The sequence below is a fragment of the Haliaeetus albicilla genome, chromosome 2, assembly GCF_947461875.1.
Source record: "Haliaeetus albicilla chromosome 2, bHalAlb1.1, whole genome shotgun sequence".
In the NCBI taxonomy this organism is placed as follows: domain Eukaryota; kingdom Metazoa; phylum Chordata; class Aves; order Accipitriformes; family Accipitridae; genus Haliaeetus; species Haliaeetus albicilla.
This window is the reverse complement of record NC_091484.1, coordinates 12705276-12713228: the sequence shown is the minus strand read 5'-3', so window position 1 is coordinate 12713228 and position 7953 is coordinate 12705276.

Sequence of the window (7953 nt, the reverse complement as noted above, 5' to 3'; positions counted from 1 at the left end):
CACCCCCCAGTCCGCAGGACTGCTCTGCTTCACCCCGACGCCCAGGCTAAGAGAAAGGCTGGAGGAACCTTAACCCTGTCCCTTCGGGGCGCGTTCGGCTCGAGGTGAGCTGTGCTGCTGGAGATTGGCAGCTGTCAATCATTTGGCTGGCACCAGCCTGAGGCATCCGGCATCAGCAAGGGCCCAGCGAACCCAGCACCTGGGTTTTGCAGTAAGGGCTATTTTGGAGCTGACCTCAGCCCTCTGTGGTAGATTTGGGCTTCCATTCCAGGCTCCAGGAGAGAGGGAGGGAATCCCTTGCCTTTCCCTGCAGACCCATGGATCTCCCACAGGCAAGGGCATTTCCTCCTAGGTGGTTTTGGAAGGCCAGTTCAGGTCTCCTACCCCTCCTGTGTGCTGCAGAGATCCCTGCTAACCTGCACCCCGATGCCCCCACGCACAGGTGACCCACAGCAGCGGGTGCTGGGCACTGAGCACCCTACCCTGTCCCAACAACACTCCCCAGGCACCACATTAACCACACCGGTGTAAGATGCTTTGTGTGAGGCAGGGAGAGGACCCCCACCCGGGACACTGGGCAATTTGGGAAGGGGGTAACATCCCCGGTGCTACCCAGTGGAGGTCAGCTTGCAGCCCTGCAGAGGTGAGACCGTGCCATGGAGCAGGAGATTTCGTCATATAAGCAGAGCCTGGGCTGAGCATCCCACTGTCCCAGGGACACTTGCACCCTTGGGCATCCCATCGAGAACACGCCAGGGGTTTGATGAGGCTCCTGCCTCGGCTGGCAGAGGCCAGCCCCGAGTCAGCCTGGGCAGGGAAGCACCATGGCGAGGTGTGCAATGCTTCTCTGAAACTCTTGGAGGAAAACAGGAGACGGCTGAGAAAGGGTGGCTGGGTGGGATCCCAACCTGCTGCTGGGGGAAGGAGGCATCAAGGCTTGGGCTGACACTGAGACAGAGATGATAAGATACTGAGACAAACGGCCTTTTTCAGTTAAAAGGAGCCTTTGGCTCGGTCTGAGGTGAATACAGAAACACTAGCAGGAGAAGAAAAAACCCTTAGGAGAGCCATGCTGGGGGAGGCAGGCTGGAAAGACCAGGCGGAAAACCAAGAGGAGGAAGTCTGTGTAATGAACCAGTGCATCCTCTCAAGCGGCTCCCTCCTCTCGGTTCAATCTGCTGCAGGGTGTTGCTGTGAGCCGCCGTGCGCTTGTCAGGCAGCACCCCAGAGGTGGCTGCATTATGGTTTTTACATGGTATATTTGGCAGCACATGAAGCACTTCTCATCCAGCTGGTGCATCGAATTGTTCCACGCTGCTGCGATGCTGCAGCAGGGACAGTCTATAAGCAACTCTATAAAAACAAACAAAAGTCGACCGAGCCTGCATGGTTTAATGCTGGATGCTGAAGTTGAGAACTAACCTTGTGCACAGCCTTTATTTCTTTTCCCTGTGCGCAGGGAGTATGAGCCAGTTTTAATAACAGCGTGCTGCACGTGTGTGTCTGAGGCCTCAGGAAAAAAACATCTGGTGTTGCACGGTTTCAGAAAAAGCCCTTGGTCCTGGCCTTCAAGCCTCTGCTGTGATGAACGGGCATGACAGGGCAGAGTTAAGAGTGCTCGTTTGTCCTCGCTAGCCTGGCTGTGAAAGGGAAGGAGGTGGGAGCCATTGCACTTGTGTGGGTGCGTGTGGGCGCGTCTGTCTGCCTGTCCCTGTCATCCAACCCCACTTTTGAAGCTCCGGGTCACTTTCTGCCAGATTTCATAGGGAGGCAGGATCCTCAGAGAGACTGAATTCCATTTTGTTGTTCTATTGTCTAATTGTTTTATGAAAAAAGGCATCTGGGTAGACAAGAGAGCGCCAAACTTGGGTCCCCACTGAGGAAATGGATTCATCATCAACTCTATTATAAGACATCAAAGAATCCACACGGGAGAGAGCCATTATGAGTGCCCCAAACCATGAGAAAAACTCTCATGTGCCTTATTAGCCGTGAGCTAATCCAACCATGAGACACTGAGCAGCAGGAAACTGGGACTCGTTAAGTTGCACTTCTCAGGGAGCAGCTTGGGTTTGACTATTTGATGCTCAGCCGTGCTGCTGCTGGTCCCCAGCGCACCGTGAGCTCTGGCCAGGCACAGGCGGGTGCCCGTGTGGAGCCTAGCATGGCACCCTGGCTCTGGAGGAGTGCTCACGTGGAGAAGAAACAGGAGACTCCTTCCTACCAGGGCATCCTCCTGACATGGGCATGTACCAGGGGTTAACAGAGAAGATGCCAAGCCCCATCTCCCAGAGCTGTGAAGCTGTGAGCACCAACCTCTCCAGCAGAACGGAAGGGCTTTACCACCCTGAACTGCTGCCGAAAGGCTCCGTGGACGTGCTCGTTGGTAACTGTTGCGTCAGGGAGCACCAACCCTTGGTGCTTCCCAGAGGAAAGCTCTGCTTTCCCTCCTGGCCTTGGCTGGAGAGTAAAGGGGATCAGATCAGAGCTGATGATGATGACCAAATCTGGATGCTGGGCAAACCTGAGGCCCTACCAAGGGACACCCACAGAGGTGCCTGGCCTGGGAGGCTGTGTCCATCAGTGTGCCCATGTGAGCACCTCCTGCAACAGCTTGGTGTGTGACTAGGGAACTTGTTTCTCCACCTGGACTGCCAGGAGTTGATTATTTCGGTTACACCTCTCTCTCACCCCTGCACAGCTATGCTTCAAGCCAGTCCAGGAATGAACAGGTCGAAGTTTTTCCCTACTAAGCATCCAGCAGAGATTTGGCCAAAAAGCAGGGACATTGTGCAGGACCCAGGAGGTACCCAGAAATAGGAGCTCAGCTGGAGGAGAGGAGAGTAAGAGCAGAGGTACTACGGGCAGCTCTTCCCCTGCTCTGTCTCCCGGGGAGGGCTGAGCGAGCCACCGTGAGGCTAATTTCACGAGCGGATGACACCAAACAGTGGCCTGTTCTGCTTCGCATGCTTTTTAATTAACACCTGCATGGCCTCATCAGCTGAATAATTGCCTCCCTTCATGGGTCAACAAGCCAGCAGCCTCTGACCTCCCATTCCCACCTGGGTACGAGGTTTGGTGCCTGCACAGGGTGCAGCGGGTGTGCGCTTTTGCACCACCAAACCCTCCCGTGGGCCAGCGCAGCCATAGGAAAAGTGATAGGACAGTTCAGGGGCTCTTCAATTCTGCTTGCTCTTAGCCAGGACCAGCCTCGTCTACCCTAATCCTGAGCTTTAAACAAGTACCGCTACTGGAAAGGCACCCGCCATGCTGGGGAGGGTGGGGTACACGGGGCGCAGTGGTAAGGAGACAGTTGCCCTCTGTGTTGCCATGGGATGGGAGCACATTGCAGCAAAGGAGATTTAAGTTGGATATTAATAATAAAAAGAAAAATCTGGTAGTAAAATGAATATAGCCCTGGAGGAGACTGTATTGAGCCATCTGGAGATTTTAAAGGAAAGGTTAGATAAAAAAAAAATCTGTCAGGACCAAATTGGGGTAGGGAAATGGCTTGGATGTCTTCCCAAGATCTCTCCCAGCCTGAGTTTTTCCGAGTACAAATTCATTTCCCAAAGTGGCAAGGCAAGAGAGCAGCTCAATTTAGGGGCAGAGTTTCTCCCTAATGATTCCCATTGGATCAAAGGCATTCCTTGAGTTGGCACTTGCAGAGGCCTTTTCCCTTGGCAGTGGGTCTGTGTCTGTGCAAGAGAGGGAGCCTGTTGGAAAGCCCAGCTTTCCCAGGTGCATGTCCAACAGGATCCACCCAGGGCTCACTCTGCCCTTTCGGAGTCCTGTGAAGACACCACAGCTATCCCATGGCTGCTTCCCCAGCCCCAGGGAGGAATGGGGACACTGCGTTGCCCAAACTGGCGGGCAAGATGCATGTCCCATATGGCATAGCAGTGCAGCGGGATACCAGTCCAAGGACAGGAGTGACTCCAGTAGGGCCAGGAGTTCTCCAAGTGCTCTAGTTCCCAGCTAAAACTGAGCTCAAGGAAGCCCACCATGGTCATGGCTCAGCTGCAGGACTGGAAGGTCTTGCTGGCTCCCAGCACGTGCTTCTGCCACATCCCAGCTCCATGCTGGGCATGGACCACTTCTCCCATTGGCCTCAATGGGAAGAAGAAGCAGGCATGCAGGCGGGAGGCAGCCCTGGTCCAGCCGGTGGCATCAGAAACCCAGGCAATATCACATCATCTGCCTTGTCTGGAGGTTGCTGAGGTTTTGTTCTCAATCAGACCCTGGCCCCACTCCCAAGGGTTGTGATTGCAGTGTGTGTGTGTCCCAAAGCTATGGGGTGGGGGGCACATGGGTTTGCCCAGGCTCCGGAGGAAGCTGCGGCTGGGGGCTGAGAACAAAATCCCTTTCTTCGTGGGAAAGTGTAGTGACTTGAAGTGGTCAGACAGCCTTATCTCTGGTTTCGAAAGCCACACGCTGATCATTTGTCAAGATTAGCGCGTGCGGTAGAAGGGATGGAGCTGTTCCAAATCCATGCTCACATCTCTTCCCTGGGCTCAAGGCCATTCATAAAAATGCCAGAGCAGCAGCGGCGGCGGCAGCAGCAGGCAGCACATATGGGGCTGTGGTTTGGGGAGGACCAGGAGGGGTCAACTGCAGGTTACACAAGCTCTGAGCAGGGAGAAGAATGCACAGGTTGCTTTATTTATATATCTGTAGGCATCCTTCCTCCAGGAAAATGTGCAGGGAGGCTGGCAGGGGAGATTTAGCAAGAGCAAGGGCAGGCAGGAGGTCCTTTGTGTGGGACAGGGGTAATATGCTTAAAAAAACCCTTTCCCAGCCATACCAGGACCCTGGGGACAAGAGAGCATTAACAGGCAACAGCCATGGATGTGGAGCAGAAGCAGTCTCCATGGGCAGTCCCAGCTGGATTCAGCAGCGCACGGATGCAGGGTGAAGAGGATGAAGACCAAGCAATGGAGGAGGTGACGTCCTCCCTGTAAACCCCAGCATGTTGATGATGGGGCGCTGGGGACCTGGCTGGACCCAGGCTTTGCGCTGGGGTGGACTGGCCCTGTAAGCCCCCGTGAGGAGCAGCCCTGATCTCAGCTGGTCCCTGTCAGCTTGGGCTCAGGCCGGGTGCCTGTAGCTGGAGAGGCTGGGGTTGTGGAGTGGGTAGTGTGTTTCTGCAACCATGTCATGCAAGAAAAGGCTGCTCTGCAGGCAGGTAAAGATCTAGGGGGATCTCTACTGCAAGGAAAAAGTTTGTCAGCTCCTGCCTACCTTCAAGAACAAGGATATTGCTGAAGCTGAGGGAAGGTGGTAGGGGAAGAAAATACCTTCAGTGTGGGGGCTTGAGTCTGGGTCAGGCACAGACCTGTGCTGGCAGGAGCAGGGCTCAAGCCACGTGCTGTGAGGAAAGGTACTGCTGCAGCTGGGAAGGTTTTGCAGGAGGGGCCCTTCCAGCATGAACACTTGCAAGGAGGTACGTGTCCCTTGAAGCAGGGGTCAGCTATGAGATCAGGTGTATGAGCTGCTCATCCCATGGCTCCAGGAGAGGGGTTTGGTGCCAGCTCATCCCCCAACACCAACATGTTATTCTACAAACCCTGTTGTCCGCAGTGCCTGAGGAGCCCTGGCTTTGGGGGGATTGCATGGCTTCAGGGCTACCTGCAGGCAGGCGTGCTTGGGGAAGGCTCTCCCAAAAGCAGCTCTGCGCTGCATCCCAACTGGTGTGTGCCACAGGGCTGCGGAGAGGTTGTCTTCAGCAGGAGAAGATGACCTCATGTGCTACTGAAATAATTCAATCATTTCCACACTGTTGCAGTAGTTCAGCACTTGCACTTCAGATGGCCCTTCCCATCTCTCCTGCGTGAATGCTTTTTCTCTAGGGGCTGTCCCTGGTGAGAAAATGGTTTCACTGGAAGTGGAAAGAACAGCAGCCAGGCATTTGGGTTTAAAGAAATGCCCCTAGAACTGGTATGTTTGATCGCTTCTCCAGGGCTCAGCCAGGTCCTTTGCAGAGCTGTGCCTCTGGCATTTGGGAAGACCCATGTTCTTCATTGTCTGCATGTCCAGCTGGGTCAACTTCTGCCTTTCCTGGGAACAGGATGATGGCAGCAACCCAGCGGTTTAGCCACAAAACCTCTGCTCGGTGACCTCATTGCTGCACACAGTGGAAGAAAAACACCACAAGAACGGAAAGAAAATACTTTTCTTTTGGGACCTGGGGAATACTGAAGGACATTAGTACAAACTGACTTTTTTTTTTTTTTAAAGTTACCCAGCCCTATGGCACAGTTGAGCTAATGGTAACCTTTGTGCTCTCCTTCGTGCCCTGTCTTCAACACTCCTGTAAAGCAAAGACTTTGCCCGGCATTGAAGTGCTGGTGCTGGGATGCTTGGGAGGGCTGATTGCCCCTGGGCACCCGGTTTCTGCAGGCAAGGTGAAGGCAGGGAGTCAGGTCTGCTGGGGTGACTTCAGCAAGAGAGATGGACCTGAGAGGCAGCTGTGGATACCGGTTTCCCTGCACGCGGTAGGCCCGAGGTGAGGACGGCTGAGTGTGGAGCCTGCTGCAGGGCTCTGCGAAGAAGCAGCCTGAGGATTGTCCTCTGTCTCCCCCATCTCCTGCATTTTGGGGGCAGGAGCCACATGGAGCTTTCCTGGCTGCTCCAACAGCCTGCTTGGGTGAGGGTAGTCTCAGTGGAAAATGTGTGTTTCTGAGGTGGATGATGGAGAGCAACCCTATGAGCCCACTTGGGATAAGTTATCCTATCCTTTGTGCCTTTTTTTGCCTAGCTGTGGACATTTTCCCAGACATGGGGTCCTGGGGCAGCAAGAAGGCTTCCCATAGCTCAGGGCTGCTTTTTCTTGGCTGTGGTCAAGAGCTGCTTGCTCCAAGCCATGGGCAGCATGGCTTCTATGTGTCCCCAAGCACTGGGTGACTTCTGGATATACCAAATGTGGGAACAGCTGGGCTGAAACCCTGCCATTATCCACGTCACTTGAGGCAAGGGGATGAGGGGGGAGTTATTTTTGGGTCCTAAGAGGGGCCCTTCATGCCCCCCTGCTTCAGCCAGCTCTGCCCATCCTCTGAGGTGACCCTGCAGGCATGCGTGTAGGGTGTGTGATGTGAACAGCCATAAATAACGGGCAGTTATTTATGCACAGGCAAAGGAGCAGGGGGGAAAGTGTAACTGATACCAGCTTGGGCTCCTTCCAGACCTGCTTGGAGCTGGGACCTCGTGGCTGATATTTGGCTTCGCCGGCTTCCCTTTGCAAGCAGCTGTTCCTGCAGGCCCTGCATCTGCGTTTGGCCTTCTGCAGTGTTTTGCTAATCCTCTTTCTCACTGTACAGCAATGTGTGCTTGCCAAGGTCCCACTGACCCATCACCAAAAAAAAAAAAAAAAAAAAAAGGAGGAGGAGAACTTGATATCTTCTGCAAGTGAAATAACTTGGGTTCAGTCTTGGAGAATTTCCCGAACTCCCAAGGAATTTCCTGATCTTAGGAATCTGCCAAAATTTGGGATCTGCCTCAATTGGACTGTACATATTTTCAGAGCACACACTGTGGTGTTGTGTTTTGGGTTTCCACCCTGTCTTTGCGAGGGGACGCTCTATCTGAACAGGTCAACAAGACCAGAAAGGAAAGCCTCCCTCTGATCGGTGGCAGGAATACACAGGGATTTATTTAACAGCCTCCCCTTCCTTTATTTTGGGATCAATGAGATTTTTGACCCTAAACTCCTGTCTTGCTTCCCTGTGCCAAACCCCAGGCTGTTATGGCAGCCCTCATGTGAACACAGAAACTTGGGGGCAGTTGTAATACTTTAGGTTAGTGGCTCACTGGCAGACCTGGAATTAAAGGCATAACCCCAGATTGACTAATGTCCCATATTTTTACGAAAAATAATGCCTTTGCAGCAGAAGGCAGCCTCTTTGCTTGTAGCCAGGGCTCAGCATTTGTGTTTATTGCATGTATTTTAAAAGCAAG